Raw genomic sequence first — 23695 nt, 5'->3', positions numbered from 1 at the left:
ACCATACATCCAAAAGGCGGCGCAAGGCAGACGAATCGGTAAATAAAACTCAGAGCAACACACACACACACACACACACACACACACACGCACACGCACACGCACACAGCTTTCAAAAGACATGCATGAGTGGCTGAGTGTATGTATCTCTGAGGTGTAGAAGAAGATCGATATTTTTGTGCGTTCTCAAGAGCCTTCCTGATGCTGTTATCGCAAGGGTTGGAAGAAGAGAGAGAGAGAGAGAGAGAGAGAGAGAGAGAGAGAGAGAGAGAGAGAGAGAGAGAGAGAGAGAGAGAGAGAGAAGAGCGTTTGCAGCAGTGTTTTGTGTAAAGTCTTGGTCGTGTGCATCAGAGGGTGTCCAGGAAAAGAAGCACACACTCCGGAAAAAAAGTCTGGTTGGGTTTCACTGAGGAACCGGAGTCGTTGCTATGGACACAGGGTCAGTATTGTCCAGCAAACAGTCTCTTCTCCCGAAGCTACGTGCAGCAACACCATCAAAAGTACAGAGCTGGCAGCGCCCCTCCTCTCAGGGAGTCAGTAGGGGGGGATCTGGTTTCGATTCTTTTTCAGAACTTGAGTCCGTAACCCGTGTGCGCACTGCCATTGGTCAGGCCGGGTTATAGGACTGGGTCGGGAGTCGCAAAAATCTTTACCAACAAAGGGGACGCTAGAAATTGTGTCGGACATTTTATACTTGTGTGTTGGGGTGACTTCGCCCTTCTGTGTCCGGCGGTGGCAGCCAAAAACACTCTAAATATTGTTGATTTCCACTCCGCTGTTTTCTATCAAAGAATTTGCCTGGAAAGAGGAAAAGATGATCATCGTCCCTGCGTCTGTTATTGGTCCTGACTTCTCTCACTTGCCGGACGTGAGTTGTGTTAAGGGTCGGCCAGAAAAGGATTGAGGAAATAACAGTCTTTCGGCGCAGCAGAAGTAGGAGTGTGAAAGTGCTAAAACTCCTCCAACAGGCATTGTGTTGACGCGTTGCCTTTAGTTGAGCCCCGGCCTCTGAATGCGTTAGATGTATGCACATATGTTAACAGTATGGAAAGACGCGTCTAGAAATTGTTTCCTTTTCGGGAATTTACAGTAATTAAAGCATACTAAAAGCCTGAAGTCCTGAGGAGAAAACTACCGTTAGCTATTTTTTTTTTATCATGGTTGACGTATCCTGTTTCAGAAACAATGTAATCGGATGGAGTGGTATATAGACCTGCACATGGAGGAAAGTATGTTGATAGTGTATGTGTGAGTAGCCTGCGATTGTCTTCCCTTAGTGTACTGTTGATGTTTCTTTTGGCTGAAATCTGACTTCATATTTCAGAAACTAATGAAAGACAGACTACTGACTCTTGTTAAGGAGGTTCCCGTCAGCTGAAATAATCGTGGCGGTGCGGCGGCCATAGATCAGTGGGTGGGAGTGAGCGGTCGTCGGTAACAGGCTGGGGGCTTGGCTCATCTGATATATTTATTTTGATCCCGTCTCCTCCGTCTTCAGCGCGGCCACGCCCCTCCTCCAGAATCTTCGTTCAGGGACGTTTCGTGTGCGTTCGTTAAGCGTGGGAAGTCCTGACACGCCACAGAGGCTGCCGGGACTCCGGGGCGGTGTGCCCTACACAGACAAAGGTTGCTTCAGGGCAGTGCGTCATGGGGCAGTCATTTCCCCAAGTGCTGTCATCAACATTATTTGTTTTTGTGTGTCCAGGGCGAGTGAATTATCGGCTGATTCCACATCATTATTGGCGCGGCAAGACATTTTATGGAATGTATATATAAGGAAATATTTGTTGCGTTTACTTCATGCATATACTGACGCAAAACCTTTGTTTACAAAACATGGCTTGGACACATATTGCTCACACATCGTGGGATCGTGAAGAGGGCTCCTCTGAGTGTCAGCGGAGGATACGTCACCGGAGTCGTGTGATCTCATTGCTCGGGTCCACAGTAGCATCCAAAGTTGCTGTTTTAGTTTTTATTCGTTGGGGTTTGTCGGATACCATCATCAGGAAGCTTATGTTCTTCCACTCTTCCCAGCAGCGTTGGGTTCTTGGCGCGCGGCGGATGGGACAGATGAGACGAGGGGGAGTCTGTGAAGGGACCAGAAGACTGGGGGGAGGTTAAGAGAAGGGACGTAGACTCACACGAACACTACCGTGGAAGGAAGAAAAATCTCTCGGCCATCAAGGGGGGAAAGAAATAGGGTGGGACAAGGGAGAGCGTGGGTCGCGCGAGGTCATCCAGCGGGTGACGCATGGGGCGGCGCGACGCACACTGACACTCTGATCCACCGGACGATTATTTCGGGGACGCGGCTAAGGGGCCCGCTTACCCCTCCCCACAAGGGCGAGGAAATAGGGACGGAACGGAGATTACGGCTACAAATGGAAGGAAAAAGAGGGCGTGGAAGAGACTAGAGGCAGACAAGAAACTCCCGTAAGAGATAATGGGGTTTGCCACGGAGGGAGGGTGGCGGAGGGAGGGTCCTCGGAGGCCTGTTTCCTTTTGTCCTGTTGTCAACGCTAGATATGTGTATGTCGAGTCGAGGTTCTCTTCTCTGATTGTGTTTATCTGCCTCATGATAACCATGTGTGCGCTTTTAATAGTATCACAAATGTTCGTGTACGTTGCGCTGCTGTGCTCGGACAGACCAACAGCTGTACTTAGGCGGGAAGAGGAATCGCCTAGCGCCTGTGGAGTCGCCTCGCGTTGTAAATGATCAGCACATAAACGGGGCGACAACAGTTCCGGCGTGGTGAATGCCGGCAATCTACGGCAGAAAAAATGCCGGCCGACCCGAGTAAACGACTTCATAAGTTAAAACATCAGCCAGCCAGACGAGTCATTCCCGCCAAAAATTGAGTAAATAAGAGGCGTCGTTACGATAGGCCCATAAATTGTAGTGTGTCGCGGTAAAAAAGTACCCGCCATTACGGCTGACACAGGATGACCGGGGCATCATTTTCCTTCGCCTTCCTCCCACCGTCGGGACAAATTTCACTGAATTTCGTTTCGTTTTATTGTGGAATCTCATTGTAAGACTCAGCGAGGAGATGCGCCTTGCTTGTGGGTTGCTGATGATGAGTTGCAGTCATGTGCTACGTTAGCGTGCCAAGAGGAGTGGCGACAGGCACAGGGGGGAGGGACGGCCAAAGAGCCTCGTCGGGAAGGGTCCTGGACGCTCCTCCTTGACCACCACTGCTGCTCCTCACGTCCTGGCCCCCCGGCACATGTGTGTTTATGAGCTTCAGCTCGCAGACACAATGCCACGCAATGTTATAAAGACACCTGACACGTTGTATATTATATGAGCACTCAAAATGTTTTATTTGAGATTTTTATTAAACTGAGATGATTGAATTCTTTACGCAAAGTATTACATAACTACGATGCTTTCTGGTTTATTACCGTACTTGCGTGCATGTGTTTATTTGTGTGCGTGTGTGTGGATCCCCTGTCCACCGCACACCGAGGGGGTTCAAACAGTGCCATCTGTCCCGGCCTGGGATGTGTCCCTCGAGACAGGCCGCGCCCCGCCTCTCTCTTAGCTCGTCAGACAGACGGCCACGAACACAGCCTTGTGGGTGGAGAGCCAGATGCCACGAACACGGGGTGACGAACTTCCAAGGCTTGAGAGGGTCCGACAATTAGTATATTATTTGACACAAACATGTCTAAAAAAATTGAAATAGAATATACGCCTCAGATAAACTACAATTTATCCATGCGTTTCCTTATTTACGCGAACAATTCTAACAACTGTAACAGATCACCGTTCACTGTAAAGGTTTTGGGAAGTGTGCACAGACGAGGGTTTGACGGAGGGGCAACATTGGTGATATTGATGTTGTTATTCGTAATGTAAAAGCAAACCATACTTAATATATGCTTCATGTGTACAAGATATAGCTTTAGGTTCAGAGTGAATATGGGTCGGAACTGATTTATGAACAGAGTATGTGGATGAGTGAAACATATAAATTGTGCTGTTACGGAAGTGGAAGTAAAACATAGATTGACACTAGATGAGAAGGATCGTGGGCGGGAAAAAGGTTTGCAAGAGTTGCCGTGTGTGGCAGCCAACCGGCCTCTTCTAGAGTTTTATTTCTTTGTGAATTCTTATGTATGGAAATACCAGGCTTGAAACCGTCGATTCACCTGTAATTTTGGTCTTTTAATCTTGTTTACAGCACAATTATCATAGTATAAGTTATGTTAAGTAAGGAAAGAAGAATACGCTAAATTAATATTACTTGACCCTTTGTGGAATCTCAGTTATTAATTAAGGCTTCCGAACCAAGAATGAAGGAAGAGTGACTCAGACAGCCGAGTGGCGTGCCCCTGAAGTGCTCCCCTCGGTAATTCGTCTCCAAACCTTCCCTATTGATTCTTTGTGACCGACGAGCTACACAGAGACAAAGACTTCTTTAGACATAGTTCATCATAACATCAGAAGCTGTGATGGATCAGTACTGAACTCCGTCTGAATTAGTCCATCATGATTTCAGAGTTTAAGATGGACCATCTCCCGCTGCTGTATAATGACAGGTTCTTTGCAATAAGTAGATCGTATAAAGAAAGACTTATGAGACAAGTGGATGCATGAAATGAGATCAAGAGTATCAGCTGTATTTTTTTTATAAATGCTGCAATCGACTACCAACAACTGTGATGCTCATCGTAACTTGAACCAATTAATTTTGTTTCATGTTTTTCCTTATGGTAAAGCTTTAAACATACACATATACATGATGAATACCGTAGCTTGCGAGTCCATTTTTTCTTAGCCTTTTATTCCAAATGTTAAAACTTCAAAACGGTATTTTGTTGCAATCATGGAGGTAAATGTTGGCAAGTGATGGTGAACACGCTGGCTGCCTCCCCCACACACCCCGCCTCGCCACCCGCCGCCGCCCGGCCCACAACGCGCCACTAAATCTCTGAACTCTTAATTTATGGAGTGGGCAACATTACTGATAAATGGCTGATGGTTATAATTAGAATTAATAACTCGAGCACGGCTGGACGCGATAATAGAGACCCGCACCACTTAGATCGACCCACCTGTTGACCTCCAGCGGGGCCTGACCCTACGCCGCCACCACCACCAGCACCACCACTACCATCCCCTCCCACCGCCACCACTACCACCCTTTTACCACCACTACCATCACCACCAGTACAGCCTCAACCAGTATCACTATCACCACCACCACTATCATTAATACCTCCACTGCTACCACCATTACCACTACCACCATCAGTGCCCTCTCATTCCCCACCACCACTAGTGCCTCCACCTCCACCACCGTCCCTTGGCCTGATCCTTTGCCTGTCACCACTATCACCCAGCGGATGGAAGGAGGAAAAGAGAAAAAAATCGAAAAGATGCACCAAGACAACACTTTAGGATGATTTTAGTGGAAGGAGAAAGTTGGAGCAAAGATTCACGGCGTCCGTGAGATTGCGAGTGCTACTTGTTTATGTGCATTTTTGTACCTTGTGGCGGGCCTCAAAGAAAAATAATATATAAAGTGGAAAGAAGGCGTACAAACAAATAATAATGTATGCAGACCACACCATTTCAAGCCTCTTACTTGGCGGCTCGTGGGTCAGTGTTTGTTCCTTTAACTAGCAATTTGTTATTAAATATTTAAGCTTGTCATGTTGAGTATTAGAGCCTCACAAATAGGATGTACGTGCTAAATACTCGCCTTGAATATGCATGTGGCTGTATGTTTAGGAAGCAGCTCAGCACGAGTGTCTGAGATAAATTGTCACGTAAAACTGAACATTCATCATAAAGTGTCGGGGCGGAGGAGCCTGAACTCCCTGCAGCTGAACTCCGCATTAAGTCCATCTAAGTAAACACTTGTAATTACTGCGGCTCTGACAGTTATGAGTGTGTATAACCCTCGGAGAACATCAGGTCTGTCCCGGCGGTCAAGGGGGTGAAGCAGAGCACGACGAAGCACCACTAAAAGAAGCTCATCCATAAGGGGCGGGTTGAGGGGTCCGCCGCGGTGGCTGGCCCTCAGGTTTACTGCCGTGCCCGACGACTGCACCTTCCGCGCCCCGCCACCGCCGCCGCCGGGCAGAATAGTCGTACCCTTCCTCCCCTTCACCAGCTCCGGGAGATGGCCATTTTGAATGCAGGAAGGGACCTCTTGCATGTCTGGTCCTCCGGACGCTCGGCGTGCTGGGAAATGCTACAGTGAGTGTCTCTTTGGAGATCCTGTATCATGGTCTTGTATTCACGCGTATCAGTATATTTTTTAGCGTCCTTTTTTTTTTCTTTTTAGAATCGTTATATCGAACCTAATTCACATTTTTTTAGCATATGTCTTCTATACGACCTTTTCTGTGTGTCTGGATGCTTGAATTTACAACTGTAGTCATCTCTTAACCTCTCATTAGGATTCTATTTGTCAGCACATGCCTTGTGATTCCTTGTAGTCTTCCCGTCACAGTGATGATGTCATCCCTGTTATCTGTCTACCTTTTACAACATGTCTTGTGGTCCCGGTGTGTTGTGCCTTAGCCCTTCTCCTTGTCTTCCAAAACAAATAACCGTTTAGCTAACACGAGTCCACAACCTTAAGCCTCAGCACCGTCCCTTTCTTGCACCTCAGCACTTCCTCAGCTGCCGGCCGGCCGCCTCAGCGCCTTGCCTTGCCTTTTCCGTCTCAGCGCCCTCTCCGCACTTTCACTGCCCCAGGAGCTCCTCGTGAGATACTAATTGCGCCTTTCCCTGCTCTCCCTCCCTCCATCCGATTAACGTTCAGTACTCGGTAAGACTCATTTAATAGGTTATGACAGCCTGCAGATACCCATAGCCACTGATGCACTCCAACATTACCGCTTCTTCCTAATGGGAAAGCGGTGTTAAGCTATTCACTGAGACGTGGAATTGTTACGATCAAACTTGTCTTTTGGATCTGAGAATAAGCGTGCAGCGGCCACATTGCTTTGGGAGATATTGTCCATAGATGCAAAAAGGCACGTCATGGGATGCGAGGGGTGGGTTCTCGAGGATGTGTAATTTTCCCATAGTGCTTGTAGTTATGTGCTTGATACTTTATTAAATATCAAACCTTCCCTTTTTCTTCCAGGTGATGGAGTTACCTGCTGTCGACCCAAACAGAACAAGAAGGACGCCCAGGTAAGTACTCTTCCCTCCGTGAATCAGCCGTTCATAATTACACTCCCTCATACCTCCCCGACCCCGTAGGACTATTTCCTCTCCATCACATCAGCCTCTTAAGTGTTTACCTCATAGTTTATCAACACCAGTAATTATTTCCCTCCTATAATTAATCAAGGCTCATAAGTAGTTCCTTCATAATATACCAATCCCGCGAAGTACTTACGGGACAGTTTATCAGCCCATTTAGGTAGCTCCTCATCATACATCAGCTCCTGTAAGTAACCCTCCGCCGTTTATCATCCGCGGCGAGTGCTCCCGTAACGCAGCGTCTAGTTACCCATTAACCTTCCCTTTACGGAGGTCTGCGGCGCGCTTCGTCAGGTATCAACTTAACCAGCGTCGTCAGAGGGTGTGAAGTACGAGAGCTTTGTCAGGTTAATGTGTTTGAGGGGTAGTTTAGGGTACAACGCTCTCATTTGCTTCAGATTAGTTATGCAATGTATGAGGTGTTGTCGGTACCTGCAGGCAAATGAGTGCTTGTTTAGTCAGGTGTTTCGTGTTCCATACTTTGCGCTACTTCTTGAAACTTTTACTTGACGTTTTATTAATCCAAACCTTTTCTTCGTCGCCTCATTTTTTTTCCTTATAGCATTTTTTTCTATCTTTTCTTTTCGAGTCATTGTCTTTGATTTCGTTATTGTCATTGTTGTTTACCTCCTCCTCCTCCTCCTCTTCCTCCTCCTCCTCCTCCTCCTCCTCCTCCTCCTCCTCCTCCTCCTCCTCCTCCTCCTCCCCACAAACTCATCTCCATCCCTGTCATACTCATCGGCTTTCTCCTATATTTTAAGCTTCCCACCCATAACGCGCCTTACCACCTCCAGCACCTTCGCGATGAGTAGAGGAGGGGTGGTAAAGAGGGTGGGTGGGTGACAAGTGCTCTATATTTCGGTGTTTCTGAAATTTGAGGTTGTATGGTGGTATTATTTCTTGTATCCTTCTTCTTCTTATTATTCTTATTTTTATTCTTATCGTCGTTACTTTTTTATCAATTATCCTGTATGTTTTTTTTTGTCCTGTTTTCTCCTTCAGTCAATCGCTCGTCTTAACTAAAACCTTTATTGCACCTACTTTATGTTTTTATTTTATTTATTATTTTTTTTTTTAGAGAGAGATATCGTGTTGCTGTTAACCCAATCTGTTTTTTCTTTAGTTTCTTTTGGATATTTACGCCAAACACGAGGAAGAAAGTGTTTTTGTTTGTTTGTTTGTTTGTGTGTGTGTGTGTGTGTGTGTGTGTGTGTGTGTGTGTGTGTGTGTGTGTGTGTGTGTGTGTGTGTGTGTGTGTGTGTGTGTGTGTTTTATCACGGCTGTCCTTCCCTTTTCATTTTCATCCAAATTTTCTGGGCGCCGCCGTATCTTCTCTTTACTGCCCTTAATCTCACACCCCAGCAGCCGCCCTCCTTTCTCTCCGGCGTGAGTGATGGTTCCCTCCGACAAGTCACCCTCCCTCCTCCCTCCATCAACAGCTTGACGCACATCGACAACAACACCATCACTCATCTGGCCAGACCTGTCGGGTGTCATAAAGACGGCCGTGATGTATGCCCTGAATATTTCCTCCAATCCCTGTCGTAAATATTGGTGGGGCCCGTGTGTTTCGAAGCATGTCATGAGATATGGCGGCCATTTCCTCCCCGTCCCGAAGGAGACTTTAGGCTGGGGGCCGCTGGTGCTGGCGACGGCTGGCGGGGCGCAGCAGGACGCCTTGACACCGGGGAACCGACGCCCGTGGCAGGTGTGGCCTCGGGGCTTCTGCGGCAGGTGGTGTGGAGGAGGGAAGGGCTGGAGGTGAAGAGGTTACGGGGAAGCCAGAGATAAAGTCATCGTCGTGTCTGAAATTATATGATGCGCTTTATTCGTATTTTCCACGCTACTTAGTTTTATTTTTCTTCCCTCAGTGCTTTTTCAAGTTCTCGTATTTTCATGTATCCAAATATCACGTTATCCTCCTCGTCCCTACGTTAGTTTTTTTTCCGCTGCCTCGGCTACTCATTAGCTCGCATAATTTCGGTGCGGACGGTGGTCGACAGTGTTTCATAACGAAGCTTGGGAGCCATCAATCATTAGTAATAGATGACAACAGTTTTTCACTTTTTGTTTGTGCCGAGAAAGTACCGCCTCGCAGCGCGCTGGTAATCACCTCGCTGGGCGGCTCAAGAGGAGAGAGTTTTTATGGCTAGTTTGCGCATCAATCATCTCGACAATAATAAATACGGAGGCACGGCAGCGCTGGGGTCACTGGCGTTGCTTTCTTGCTTGCTTGCCTGCTTGCTAATAAAGGAAAGGCGTCAATTAGTGGGACCCGCGCCATCAGTCTCGGTGCGCCACTCCATCAGGTCGTTCTTAAAATGTATTGTCGATAGCGTTCAGGAGAGTGCTCGTCATTCTCTCACTTCTCAACTGCTTCAGAATGGATATTGGACATTTCTCTCCATTATCGTTAGCGTTCAGTGGTTTGGGAGACTCTTTCGTCGCGGGAATAGTCGTTCGTGATCCATAATTGGGCTTGGGAATGTCAATTAAAGGGAAGAACAAACAAATTTCCCTCATAACTGTCCCGGGGAGCGTCGGGGTCATGCTGCCCCTGGAGAAATAACCCTCGCATTACCGGCTTCCGTTCCCCGCGACAAGTTCATTACTATTGGCCGCGGGAGGAGCCACGTGTCACTCCCCCTCCCCCCCGCCCCCGCTCCTCCTCCGTCGCCTGCACGTACTGGCTGACAAATAGCTCGCCATACAGCTGGTGTGGCTGACCACCTCGTCCTTGTCCAGACGTTATTGACAGAAGTTTTGTTTTCCTCACGCAATCTATTTATCTCTCTATCTGTATCTCCACTTACATGTATGAGTGTGTGTGTGTGTGTGTGTGTGTGTGTGTGTGTGTGTGTGTGTGTGTGTGTGTGTGTGTGTGTGTGTGTGTGTGTGTGTGAGTGAGTGAGTGAGTGAGTGAGTGAGTGAGTGAGTGATGAGTGAGTGAGTGTGTGTGTGTGTGTGTGTGTGTGTGTGTGTGTGTGTGTGTGTGTGTGTGTGTTGTGTGACTTGCGAGTGCAATATTACGAGTGGTTAAGAAACCTTTAATCATGTAGCCTTTTTTTCCAAATTGATGTGGAGCCGCGTTTTATAAAGTTGTCCTTTTGAAGCAGCGTCGTGGCGGGGCAAAGTAACGGGATGCATGTTGGCTGCAGGGCATGTGTCTCCCTCGGGAAGGTTAATTATTAGTTACGCGTTGTCGTGAGGCGGGGCCATTGAGGCGCCCTACAGGGGGAGCAGCGCGCCCCGCCCAGTCGGCAGACGGCGGGGCGCGGGGCTCACTGTGTAAATCTCGTGGCCCAGGATGCACGCAGAGCCGGGACACCAATTACCGAGTGATTAACAGGGACGGGCGACCCTATCTGTCCGTTCATCTGTCCGTGTGTGTAGGCATGCACGAGTATGTGTATACGTATGTTTTTTTGTATGTATGTATATTTGTATGTTTATGCATATAAATATACATTTACATTCGTATGTATGTGGGTATTCACGTGCAGGTATGTCAACATGTTTTGTTTGTAGATATCTGTATATTATGTACGTACCCATTATTGCACGAGCTAGACTCGTGCATGATACGGTGGTGGTGTATGGGAGAAGTGTGAGGGAACGGCTGGTCTCTGGACTCGTCACCTTGTTTCTCCATCCTCCGCGGGGTAACAACAAGCTTTTGGTTTCAGAGCCTTAACCACCTCACCAAATGTAGTTATCCGACTTAAAAACAATTGCATATTAAACGTACTTTAAAGTATATGTGTCTTTTTTGTGTGAAGGCATAATAACACAAGTATAAAATATAACTTCTCCTTTAATATTTTATAATTTAATTTTACAACAGTTTGTGTTGTGTGCACTTTTTGATCTTTGGATACTCGGCAGGATACTGGGTGACCATACAGCATGATGCCAGCCGTGGCGCGTGATTGGTAGCTGGGTCTGGGTCTCAGCCTTCAGGAAATTTTTGCTTAGCACATTGCTACGGCTGGAAGTTGCAAGGGCCTTTGTCGTAGGTGTATGATCTGCTGCATGCCAATCTGAAAATGATAATGTTGGCACAGTAGTTAATTTTGGCCATCACCAATGTATACCATTGATAAGGAATGTTTGCAAGTTCAGTACACATAGCGGCCTGTCATAGAGGAGACAATAATGCTCCCAGTGTTACGAATTCACTTTCTTTATAAAGCATGCACACCCGCCAAGATACACGTGCGCGCGCGCGCACACACACACACACACACACACACACACACACACACACACACACACACACACATAAACACACACACACACACACACACACACACACACACACACACACACACACACACACACACACACACACACACACACACACACACACACACACACACACACACACACACACACACACACACACACACACACACACACATAAACACACACACACACACACACACACACACAGCGGGTGCGCGCCGCAGACAAACAAAGCTAATAATGTTTAACATTACTTTGTACTCTGGCAGTAAACACATCCACCGGCCATGCAGTGTGTGTAGGCACCAAGCTCTTCCACATTTTGTACATCCTCTTACCCAGTATTAGTGTCAGCGCCTCGCCCTCTCTCTCCCACTCCCCCGTACACTAGGCTGCTTCCGTGCACACTCTGGGCTGTCTGAGGGGCCGAGGAGTGGTGGTATTACTTCCTCCTGAAGGGGTGCAAGGAGTGTCCTCAGAGGCCGTCCTCCAATGGCCATGCTTGTGCTGCTCTTCCCCGGTGCATTATCACACATTCCTCCCCGCCGCCAGCCTAAGAACTTGCGTTCACTCGTAACACAATGCTTTTGCTTCGTTTTCCTGACATTGTGCTTAGGGAAAGGAGATGCAGTGTGAATGGAGCAGTTTTCTTGCTTTTGTATTTAGAGCAAGAAGATGCAGTATAAATAGCAATTATCTTTCTCCTGTGCTTGCCTTGAAACGAGACCATTAGTACTTTAGAAGGGAAACCGAAGTGATTCTGAAGTTGTCTGTCCCAGACCATAAATACGTGCATACATGTACTGTACCCGTAATTTTATACTGAATGGTTGTATAATAATGTATTTCTTGACTATGTAACTGAATTATGCAAAAGATGGATTGAGTATGGAGCTTCGGTGAACAAGGTGGGTTCTCAACATTTGTTTCGAACCACATGGCTAGGAGCTGCTTTTGTGTTGGTAACTGCAGGGGTGGCTCAGACCTGTTATTAGTGCTATTAACACTACTGGAATAACTAGGTCTGTTGTTAGCTCTGGGAAATAATGCACAAATTTGATGCTAAGACTTTTGGAATGATTTTAGTAACACTTCAAGAAAAGCCGAGATGGAATGTGGTGTTGGTTACACTGCATGGGTAACTGGGGGCATTTTATTTTTGTTAAAACTGCAGGCAAGGCTATTATAGTACCAGTTTTTTATGGTAAATTTTGGTAATGGTAACACTGTAGGGAAAGTAAAGTTAAAGTTCGGGGCATACGCTGTAGCTGCGCATGGCCTCGGTGCTCATCTCTGTGCCATTGACACTTTAGCCTGTTGTGGGTGAGAACTCATTGCCCTGGAACACTGGGCAAGTGAAACATCCGAGTTACCATAGTATACTTTCCCCAGGTTTCCCCAGGTACTTTTTTTATCGAAAAGCCTCGAAAGAGTGCATGAACAGCTGGTTGCATGGGCTGAGCGCAGAGTGGCCAGGCCAGGATTCGAACCCAGGCGCTCGCGATCGCACACACACACACACACACACACACACACGCACGCACGCACGCACGCGTAAACAGTAAGGAAGTGTGTAATAGCACTTTATTTATCATTCTCTCTCTCTCTCTCTCTCTCTCTCTCTCTCTCTCTCTCTCTCTCTCTCTGCTACATTCTCTTCTACACAGCTTTCCTTCCCTTGTTTATAGTTTTCCTTTTACTCTTTTCCGGGATAGTTTCTCTCAGTCTCCTCTTGCTAATTTGTCTCCGCACCCTTCTTTCTTCCTCATTCCCCTTATAGCCGCTCTCTCTCTCTCTCTCTCTCTCTCTCTCTCTCACACACACACACACACACACACACACACACCACACCACACCACACCACACCACACCACACCACACATACACACATGCACATATACACTAAATAGTCTTGATTCCTTATGTCCGATTTCCTATTTTTTCCCTAAAAGATAATCTCTGTTTGGTAATTCCTCCTCCTCCTATTCCTCCTCCTCCTCCTCCTCCTTCTCCTTCTTTTCTTCTTTCTTCACACTCCATCTACTCCTCCTCTACCTCCCTGCCGCCTGATATTCCTACCTCTTCCATTTTTTCCCCTCCTTCTCTCTTCGTCCTCTCTCCCGCACTCCATCCGTCCCTGCTCGGCTTCAGGCAGCGAGGGGGCGTGTGGCGGGCGGGGGCGCTGCGTGCTCCATCAGCGGTGTGCCTACTGGGTCGTAATGAACCCGCATCAGGCGCGTCACGGTGAGGGATGGTCACATCTCACCCCGCTCGGGAGACACACCCACCTGCACCGGGGCCGGGGGGTGGCGGCGGGGAGGGGGAGTGGCAGAGAGTAAGTGAGGTATAAAGAGTGATATGTGGGGAGAGGGCGAAGGGAGGGAATGGACGAAGGGAAAAAATAAATCAAGGATATTTTTTTTGAAGATTCAGGTAGATACGTGGTGATGACTAAACGCTGAGGGATATTAAATGCAGTTAAAATTAGGTGTTCAGTAATTTTCTTCGGTCCTTCTTTTATCTGAAGAGAAAGAACAGAGGCGACCCCATAAGCGCCTCCATCAGCACGAGGGAGCTTCGGGTGATCTGGAGCCGTATCGGAGTCTGCAGTCAGGTGGAGGAATGGTTGGGAAGGGCGGAGGGACCAGTCTTAAAAGTGAAGGGGACTGTTGCCCTGTCCGTATCCCATCACTCCTCCCCCTGCTGCCCCTCGCCTGGGTCCCGGCAGGTGGCGTGGGGCGGATGTAGGAGGGGAGGCCCGAGCATCCTCCTACAGTCACGTAGAGAACACACCTGGGAGAGGGAAGGCCAACGCACGAGGGGAGAGTGGGAAAGAGCAAATTACAAAAAATAATGCCTCGAGTTCCTTTTTGATAGGGGATGTGAACAGTGAAACTCAAGGATTTAGTGACACGACACACTCATGATTGCTAATGTGTGCAATAACTCCTGTGGTGTACTTCTTTAGGATATCGCTCATACATTTATGACTTTTCTTGAATCTTTTTAAAGATAATGTTTGATTTGTTTGAGTCACCTTGTCAGTCCCGCCCGCCCGGCAGGTGCTCCCCTACCACGCCCTCGTCAAGAACCTTGTTCCTTATGTATAAGAGGGAGGGAGAGATTACGATTTTTTTGTTGAGATGAAGGAGGCAAGTGTAATTTACGTGATTGAAGTAGGGCGAGAGAATTCTGTTATTTCACCTGTACGTTCGTATTGCTGAGGAGGGTAAAAGGATTAATTAACCTCAAGAATTAAGGGCAGGGAGCGCTTCTTGCAGTGTAGAGGAAATAAACTAAGACACATTCTCTTCAAGAAGAAGCAAATTTGTCGTTTTGATGTTGCGTTAAAATATATTAGGATCACATGTCTTAAGCAAGCAAGAGATTGATTAAAAATCTTCTTGTTACCACAGAAGGAACAAATAGCATGAGTAGGTTACTTTATGAAGCAGTGTGCTGGTTTCCCCGCCTAGCATCGTCCCCCAACACTCAACTGATGGGGGTTGTGGTGGGGTGTTGCAGGAATGGCTCAGCAACTCGTGTCATTGTAAATTGAAAACTATTGTGATAAAATTGACTGTGCATGATCTTGATTGTGGGGCCAGCCAGTCTAAACCCCAAACATATTACGGGCATTAGACAAAATTGAACGTGATGAGGCAGACTTGGCTATTTGCTCCGAGTACGTAGGTCTAAGTTCTTGGTATATGAGACTGATCGTCGCTTCTCCATCAGCCCTTCTGACACTCCTTGTGATGGAGAACGGCATCACAAAATTAGCTCTGAGCCTTGGGATCGTATTCAACAAATTCATCACAAGCAAAAAGCGAAGGTAAATAGACTCAAAATCCTTGGTAGCAACATACGTTTGTTTTTCCATTGCAACTTACATTGGAGGTGAATGGATTGCTGGCTAGCGTGCACTTGTCCAGAGGCAGCACGCTCACACCTCACCGTCCGACGCCACGGATTAACGGAAGTCCGGTTGCAAAAATGAAAGCTCAGCTCAACAGTACGGGAGTCGTCTCTTTACTAGTGGGTTGCTGGATAAGACTTCGGCTCAGACTGAACATGGAGGTGAGGGGAGGGGGAGAAGGGTCCAGGTAACGGCGCTGCTCAGTGAGTCGTGATGCTGCCATGATTCCTGGTGTGTTGCACGGCCAAGAGGAAAGTGAATGCGCCTTTTTTTGCACGCCGCCATAAAACCAGGTACTTGAGCAGTGCATTACCTAGCCCGCACCAAACGAGGTCACCGCTGAGACACACCTTTCAGTTAGACATTCGTCCGTCGTTCCCGTCGCAGCATTTCGCTCTATCTTGAGGTATCTTCGCTGACTCCTGTGATGACCCGCTCCGCAAGATGTATGCCAGTTTTTGCCTTCGCTCCCCGCGGCCCGGAGCAGGACATCTCACTCGGCAGAGAAGTGCTGGGAGGTTTTATTTCCCTCGTAAATCTCGGGATATCAGTCCAATGCTCGCCGGACAAAGTAAGTATAAAAGAACTGGATATCCCTCGAGTCACTTCCCCCGCCGGTACGAGCCTTGTTCTCCTCCTTCACCGTCTTCATGTTTACCAAGAACTTTTTCCACGCCTCGAAAATAAGAAATAATCCGCCTTGTTATGAAGCAACTTTTTATTGTATTTATTTTTTTATCATTCTCACCACGAACAATAACTTCATTTACATTGTTGAACATTTATCTTTTTTTTTTTTAACATTTTTCCTGTCTTGTCATTTAATCTCCATTGATCTTTACGGCAAGCGATGCGAAGTAGATTAATGCGCGGGGAATCAAGTCTAATTCACTGCGTCTCGTAAAGCCGCGGCGATAACTTATCTGTTTCCCTTAGTTAATGAGGCGAGCTTTCTGCTAACCTCCTTCCCCCCTCCCCTCTCACCCCTTCACCGTCACCATACCCCCTCCCCTCCCCTCCTGACCTCGGCACAACCCTCTCCCGTCACAACTCCACCTATTAGCTCCCTCTCCTCCGCTCCCCCTCATATTCATTCTCCCCGTCTCTCTCCACCCTTGTCCCACCATTTTCATCACCACCTCTTCCTCACTGCTGATTATTACCACCTCTTCCTCACTTCTCATCATTATCACCTCTCCCCTACCATTCATCACCTCTCCCCTACCCTCATAATGATCACCCTCTTCTCATTCCTCATTATCATCACCTCTCGTTCACCCCTCATCATCATCATCACTACCTCTCGTTCACCCTTGACCATCACCACCTCTTTTCACCCCACATCATCATCACCTCTCCCTCGCCCCTCATCACAGCTCTCCTCACCTCCCCCCCCCCATCCTTACCTACTGCTCCGTGCTGGTCTCCGCCACTCAGTAGTTTATCGTCACCTCTAATTGGCGGCGTCCAGCTGAGACAGTAAGGCTGAGGTAGCACAGCATTCCTCAGAGGGCCGCGTATGTTGTTGACTTTGCTCCCTCGTTTCCTCAGTTTAAGTATTTTCTCTTTTACCTTCTCAATAAATGTGTTAGTTTATGTTTGGCCTTTTGTAGCTTCTTGGCAGTACCGTTTTTGATGAACATGTATTGGCGTGCTGAGGTTTTAATCATGGTTTACTTTATCATCGTATTCGCCTTCAACCAGCGTCCGTAGAATTTCTTGTATAAGGATAATAATTTTGTGCATTTTGGGAATTTTTATTTTTTTTACGTGTGGCCTATAGCGCCGGTAGGCTAATCCATATGGGCCTGATGGTCGGTCCGAGCCCGTCATCGCGCAGGCTATTGTTTATAGTGGCGCCATTATTATTGGCTCATGCTGCCCCCCGGAGCTCATTCTTGATTTCACTTGCGCTGTACAGCTTCTTCTAGAGTCCGGGTTGATGGGTGGTCTTCAGGACAGCACGTGGGTAGTGGTGAGTGTGGATTTAAATATGTTGTTCTTTATGGTAATGCTAAAGTTTCTCTTGGTGTTTGTGTGCCTCGAACTCTTCTGCAGCATCAGGTGAGCGTTCGTCTGGCGTAAAGGAAGGTCGGGCGCCTCCCTGCATGAAAAAGTTATACAATGTCCGTCAGCCCGAGCCAAGTGGCCTCCACAGTGGATGGATTACCGAGTTTTCTTCCTCGTGTCGTCCTCTTCCCCGTCCTCACCTGCTCCGCTCCGTCACTCGCACATCCTCCTCCCCGGCTCACCTGAGTGCCGTCGTCTCTTACCTGTCATGTACACTTGCTGCCGCCATCCCCACGCACCTGCTTTCCCCGCAGCCGCTGCCCGTCACCCCGCGGGGCCGCATTCCATCACACTGTCTAATAAAGAATTTTCAGACAGTCTAGATAAAGTTTATTCCTCAGCTGGAATGTTATGAAATGTTTCAGTCTATCTTTTTTTTGCACTGATATGTAGGTGTGGCCTTGTACTTAAAATTATGTGAGCTCTAAGGAAAATGTAGTTCTTAATAAAGGAGAGCTCCATTTCTTTTATGATCAAGAATATTACAAAACTTGCAAATTTACTGTGCATTTTATAGGAGAATCAATAATGTACGCTTGACAGCCGACCGATGGAGGTTCCATAAAGGCTTAGAAGCCTCGGCCAATGGCAGCCCCCGCGGCGCGGTATGAGACAGGCCATACTTGCTTAATGAATAAGACTGGTAACCTTGAGTGGAGCATGTGGTCACCGCCACAATGGAGCGGTCGTCCACTTTACATACCTGTCCATCACAGGTACACGAGAATAAGTACCGCTTACACTTGGGATCAATCATCGCGGTTTCAAAACTATTATGTAGCTAACAAGGCTCCCCGGCCCGTCACCGCAAAAAAAGTAAAGAATGCATCATGAGGAGCGCCGGTCTGGTGGTTGGAGGAGTCTTTTTAACAGCAACTGAGGTAAAATCTTTTAGGTTAGTATTTTCATTGAGGTGCGACTCCATGGAAGTATAGGAAGTAAACTAAGCAATCTGGAGTGTTCCCTTCCCCGCCGCGTCCTCTAGGCGGTAACCTCGACTTCTAGGTTATGACGCTGATCGTCATGCCTGTCAAGGTGGCCCCAGCTCAACGTCGCGCTGACACGGACACTTTTCTCTTCATGGTCCTCAGTATGCATAGTTCTACTCTTCCATGGTGGCCGCCGTGGAGTCCGTCCGGGTGCCGGTGCTGACTCGCCTCAGCCGATAGGGCAAGGTCCCTCAGCCTGGGCTCGGCCGTGTCAGGGCTTTTCCATGCACGAGACAAACTTGACATTAAAAAGACTTGACAGACCTGTTTTTAATCAACCATTGTGAGAGGCGTTTAGAGTCCTTCGCTCCTCAGCAATAGTCAAATAATTTGGCAAGATCCTCCACCTTTTTTTTCCTGGCCCACCTGCAGCGGCTCCGCTATCGTTTTATTGGGCCAATATCTTGCGCCGCCCAGCCCCGCCCCGGTCTCGCCTCGGCCTCTATCTTCCCTCGCAATATTATGCATAAACACAAAAATTCTGAAGAATTTATCCGCTGCGTAAGGAAAATTTGAATCTTGGTTGGAAAAACTAATTGCACATAATTTTCGCCTTCTCGGTGTTTATATTTACCTCATTGCGCCGAACGTACGGATTACCTTTCGTTCATCTTGTGCGAGAAATTCAATTTTATATGTTAATCCGTTAATATATTCTGAGAGCTGACCAGCGGGCGAGTCTCCCCCTCAGGTCACCGTCTGGCGCCGTGCTTCGTTATTGCAATTATGTGATAGATGGCAACTCACCCGCGCTCGCTTACAAAATAATTGCAAAATATTACTAAAGGTGATTGGTACCTTTCACTATGTCCTTAAATTTATGGAGCCACGGTTGATCCCCAGAAATAAAGGCGGAGGTGAGGCTCAATTAATCAGCGGCGCGGGGCCCTCCCACTCTCCCACCTCATCTTTATTCTCGCAATAAATCGATCATATCTCCTTACACTTGACTTTGAGTGTTGATGCTCCGCCGAGATAACGGGGATGAAGATGGTGTGAATACGGACCTTGACTTGCCCGCGGGAGGATGAATGTCCAACTTGAGGCTGTCTCTCTCCCCTATTTTCCTTATTTATCACATCCGTGCCTCTTGCCTGTCGTTCGTCCTCTAGCTGGTGCTGCGGACGCGTCATGTGGCCCGTAAACTAAACCACAAACAAGATGGTTAACCGCGAATTGGCCTCGGCAGAATACCCGGCGCAGAGGGTCAGGAAGCTAGGAAATGCTGCAAAAAATGACGTGGCGCGCCTCTCCTTCACGCTGATGTAGTATCCCTGCTAAATAAATACATCCCGGACGCCGGTAATTGATTTGAGGCTGCGAGGACCTGGCCAGCCCCTCGCCCCTCCTTGGCCGGAGACGGGGTGCCCCTCGCTTCACCCCTCTCACAAAGGGCATTCAGTGTTATATACAACCGTATTCTATATTGCATCGTTATTCGTTTCATGAGACATCCCCATAAAGCTACGTGCTCACCCGCCAAGACCCAAGATTGAGTGGTCTATTCTCGTAACAACACCAGGACGCCGCCAGTCAGTCCCCGCTCGCCGCCCGCCCGCCAAACGTAAGGGTAAACAAGGTCGAGTCTTCCACGCCGGTCTGGCCTCGCAGATTACCTTGTCTCTTCCCCGTCAGATGTACCTCCGGGCACGGCTCCTTGACGGCTCCTGTTGCTCTGTTTTGAAGATTAACTTGTACTGCGTGATTGAAACTGTTGCTCTATGTGGCAGACAGGAGGACAGGGTGATGGGTGAGTGGGTACGTGGGTGGATGGGGAGGGGGAGAAGGAAGGGGGATAGCTAGTGGGCTGGGTGGATGGCTGGCTGGAGAAACAAGGGCAGGTGGGTGGCGGTGATACAGCATAAAAACTTCTTTGGTTCTCAGCTGCCTTTGTGTATTTAACAAAAGATCTAATGTTCCAGGACGCCATTGAAGCTTAAGTGCTGATATGACTTACCTGCGACACACCTGAGCCTCTCCTTGAAGATTAACACACATGAGAATTCCGTATACATAAGAAATCCCTCCCCCCCGACGTTTATTCCTTCTTTCCCATGTTAAGCTATAATCAAATACTAATCCGACCATTGTTAATTAAGTTTTGATATTAAACTCTTCTGAGTCTTCCAGCGATGCAGTGACCATCCTCCTTATACCAGCGTCACACTTATCTCCTTAAACCTTTTTATCCTCCCCACGCAACACACATCCTCCTGTACCATCTCCCCCCCCCCACCTTCATCCTCTTTATCCACCCCACCAGGTCTCTCATCCTCTCCATACCCTTCAGTACCACCCTCACCTTTTTTTTTTATATAGTCACCCCACTACCACCCTCACCCCCTCCATACTCCCTGCCTCCATTTTTAACTCCTCTACCCACCCACCACCACCTTCATTCCCTTCAAACATCCCCTTCACATTCTCAGTTCTTCTTTTCACACCAACACCTTCATCACCGCACAATCTAGCATGACCCTCACCTCCTTTCACTCCTCTCCTTCCTCACACCTTAGCACCAGCCTCAACACTTCAACACTTTCCACATAATCTAGCCCGTCCCTCACCTCCTTTCACTGTTCTTCATCCTCACACCCCTACACACCCTACCACACCCTCGCCCTCAGGCCACTCTCCTTCCCACGCTTTTAACATCTCCATGTGCATCTATAACACACTCCACCTTCACCATAATCATACCTTCCCCCTCGCCTCCACTGTCGTACCGCGCCTTCCCCTCCGCCCGCACCGCCGCCCACGCCCTCTCCTATACGCCCGCACGACCTCGGCTGAGGCTCCGCCCCCCGACAACCCCGCAGTCGGCTGACATGGTCGTGGGCTGGTCATCAGGCTGGATCCCCCGAGAGCGCGTGCGCAGTAAACTTTGATTCATGCACGGACTGTCAGTCAGAATCACCGTGGCGAAACTATGTCTGTGGGGCTGATGAAGGGCGCGGGAGTGTGGTTGGGTGAGCGGGCGTAAAAGTGAGGTATCTTGGCATTGAGTGGAGAGAGTTCGGCCCTCGAGATAATATGTTGTTCTTTATTGGCCGATTCTGCGCGGGGGAGAAATCCAGCTCCAAAACGTATCCAAGTCATAAAAGTAAATTCTCTAATTAGGAATGTGATATTTGCCAAAAGTAAGATCGTAATAATGATAATTTTGGACATTATATGTAAATTAGGATCATTTTACTCTTGCAGTAAAGGGTGAATGTTGATGAGGGTCGGCAACACGTGTAGCATGTTTGATATAAAGTTACGACTTGAGGCGTAACAAGACGCGTTTGTCCCGCTGCAGAGAGGCGGGAGGCGGAGGCAGGCGGGATGCAGGAGGCAGGAAGAGGCAGGAGGTATGGAGGGGGGGGGGGGGGGGGTTGTTTCGTACTCATGCCAGACCCGGATGAAATGAAGTCATCGAGGATGTGATTAGATTGTTTTTGTACCGATAAATGTCATTTGCTACTTGTGTTGAAAGCTGCTCGAGGCTGTCCGTTGCTTGGCCTGCGGAAAGGTTGATGCACCTGACCAAGTGTGTCCAAGGTGAAGACATAATTAGTTTTCTCGCTAAACGCCAACGCGTGTTGTAACAACTAGCGGCAACAGTCGCGTACGTGTGTTCACTTCCTCGGGAAATAAGTCGTGGATTTTATTTATTTATTTTTGAAAACTTAATGCGTGGAGCTTTGCTGTGTCGGGCTCACACACGAACGAAATAATTATGAATTTAGATATTAACCTTGCTTTTATAACTGAATATTTTCGAATAAAAGAAACAGGTTCCACGTTAATAGTAAGACTTTTCCTTGCAGGGAGGGCATCCTGGAAATGGTCGGAAATACATCATGCATCGATAAACGTGTTAATCACGTGGTAGTGGGAATTTTTTTACAGCCATCGCCGTCACTGCCGGCCGGGTGTCCTGAAATGAAAAGGCGACGTGTGTTTTTATTCGTTTCAGCTTCGAAGTTACTTTACGCCACACCCATGGCTACAGGAAGCTCTTGGTATCCATCGTGGTTTCATGAAAAGAAAAAAAAATAACTAATGGTGACCACATGACCGCACAGGGCCGTCAGTTGGTCTTCATAAACTGGCAAAACAGCAACCCATCGTCACGAAGGGACGCGTCTGCTTTACGGTTCCTTCCCCTCACCAGGTGTTGTCAGGGAAGCTAAGAATGACTTACTATCTTTTCCAATAATACGGGACGACCTGTTGCGTCCCTCTCGACGGAGCAGAGTCAAGTTTCGTCTGCAGAATGTTGCAACCTGTGACGTGAAGTAGTTTAAAGTTAAGACGCATGTATGCACGACTCTGGTGTTCCCACGCTGATGGATCTAATGGTGAAGGAAGAGATGTGTGAGTTGAGATTACTTTACTGTTGAAAACTTTGGAGAGACAATGAATGAAAAGGATGTAGATAGTACTTTTGAGTAAAAGCTGTTACTTGTGAAAAGTAGAAACTGTTGCACGAGGGTTTCTTTCCTTTGGAGGGAAATTCACTGGTCTTCGATAAGAAAATGATGTGCACTACAGAAAGAAATTCGTGTTCATGTGACATGTGATTTAAGAGTGAGTTATAAAAAAGTTATAAAAGATAAGTAAGCCATTCCTGAAGGCTACATGAATACCTCTTCCTTCTGTGCCTGGAGTCGCGGCCCATGCGGTGACCCGTCGACAGGCCTCCCTCCGCACCTCCAACACATACGGCGGGGAATATGTCTTGTTCTTGAATGTTGAAATAAGTGTGTTTTAAATGTCGCTCATAGGGAAAGCAGCTAATGCCTCTTCTTGTGTCGCTGGTCGCTGACGTGCTCCTCTTGCATCCCCCATCCCGTCAAGAGGAGGGATTCCGCCCCCCCCTACAGGCGGCGGTCGCTGGTGCTGATGACGCGCTTCTTCTCCGCCGCCAGTTTGTTGGCATTAATGGATTTATATTTCTCGTTCTTCAAAAAGGAAGATAATTTAAGACGGAAGGAATCTGGTGTCTTTCCCCTCGGTCATGGCCGGCAGGGGAGTCTTAAGAAAGGTTCATGATTGATTTATTTGGCACATGTTCCCTAGTCATGATAAATGACGGAAAACCCGCACCGCCACACTTTCAAGAAAAAGGCGAAGATTTGTGGCCCGGAGCGGCAGGGTACTGCTGCCCCGCCCCTCCCCGCCCTGCCTCCCCTCCCCCCGCCTCACCTCGCCTCGGCTCACAGCTCGGCGTCATGTGCCTCAACAGTGAAC

General features: G+C 48.0%; 1 long non-coding RNA gene across 1 annotated transcript in view; it reads left to right on the top strand.

The window, feature by feature from the left end:
* The first annotated feature begins 281 nt into the window (after positions 1-281).
* The window catches only part of LOC126999919 (uncharacterized), a 99962-nt gene continuing 76548 nt past the window's right edge, over positions 282-23695 (top strand). Inside the window, exons 1-2 of the long non-coding RNA XR_007753662.1 lie at positions 282-6214; positions 7113-7162. This is a non-coding gene — a long non-coding RNA (uncharacterized LOC126999919). The remainder of the gene's footprint in view (positions 6215-7112; positions 7163-23695) is intronic.

This window comes from Eriocheir sinensis, chromosome 17 (genome assembly GCF_024679095.1).
Source record: "Eriocheir sinensis breed Jianghai 21 chromosome 17, ASM2467909v1, whole genome shotgun sequence".
Lineage (NCBI taxonomy): Eukaryota > Metazoa > Arthropoda > Malacostraca > Decapoda > Varunidae > Eriocheir > Eriocheir sinensis.
The sequence above is the reverse complement of the archived record's forward strand: the minus strand, read 5'-3'. Positions and strand labels throughout refer to the sequence as shown.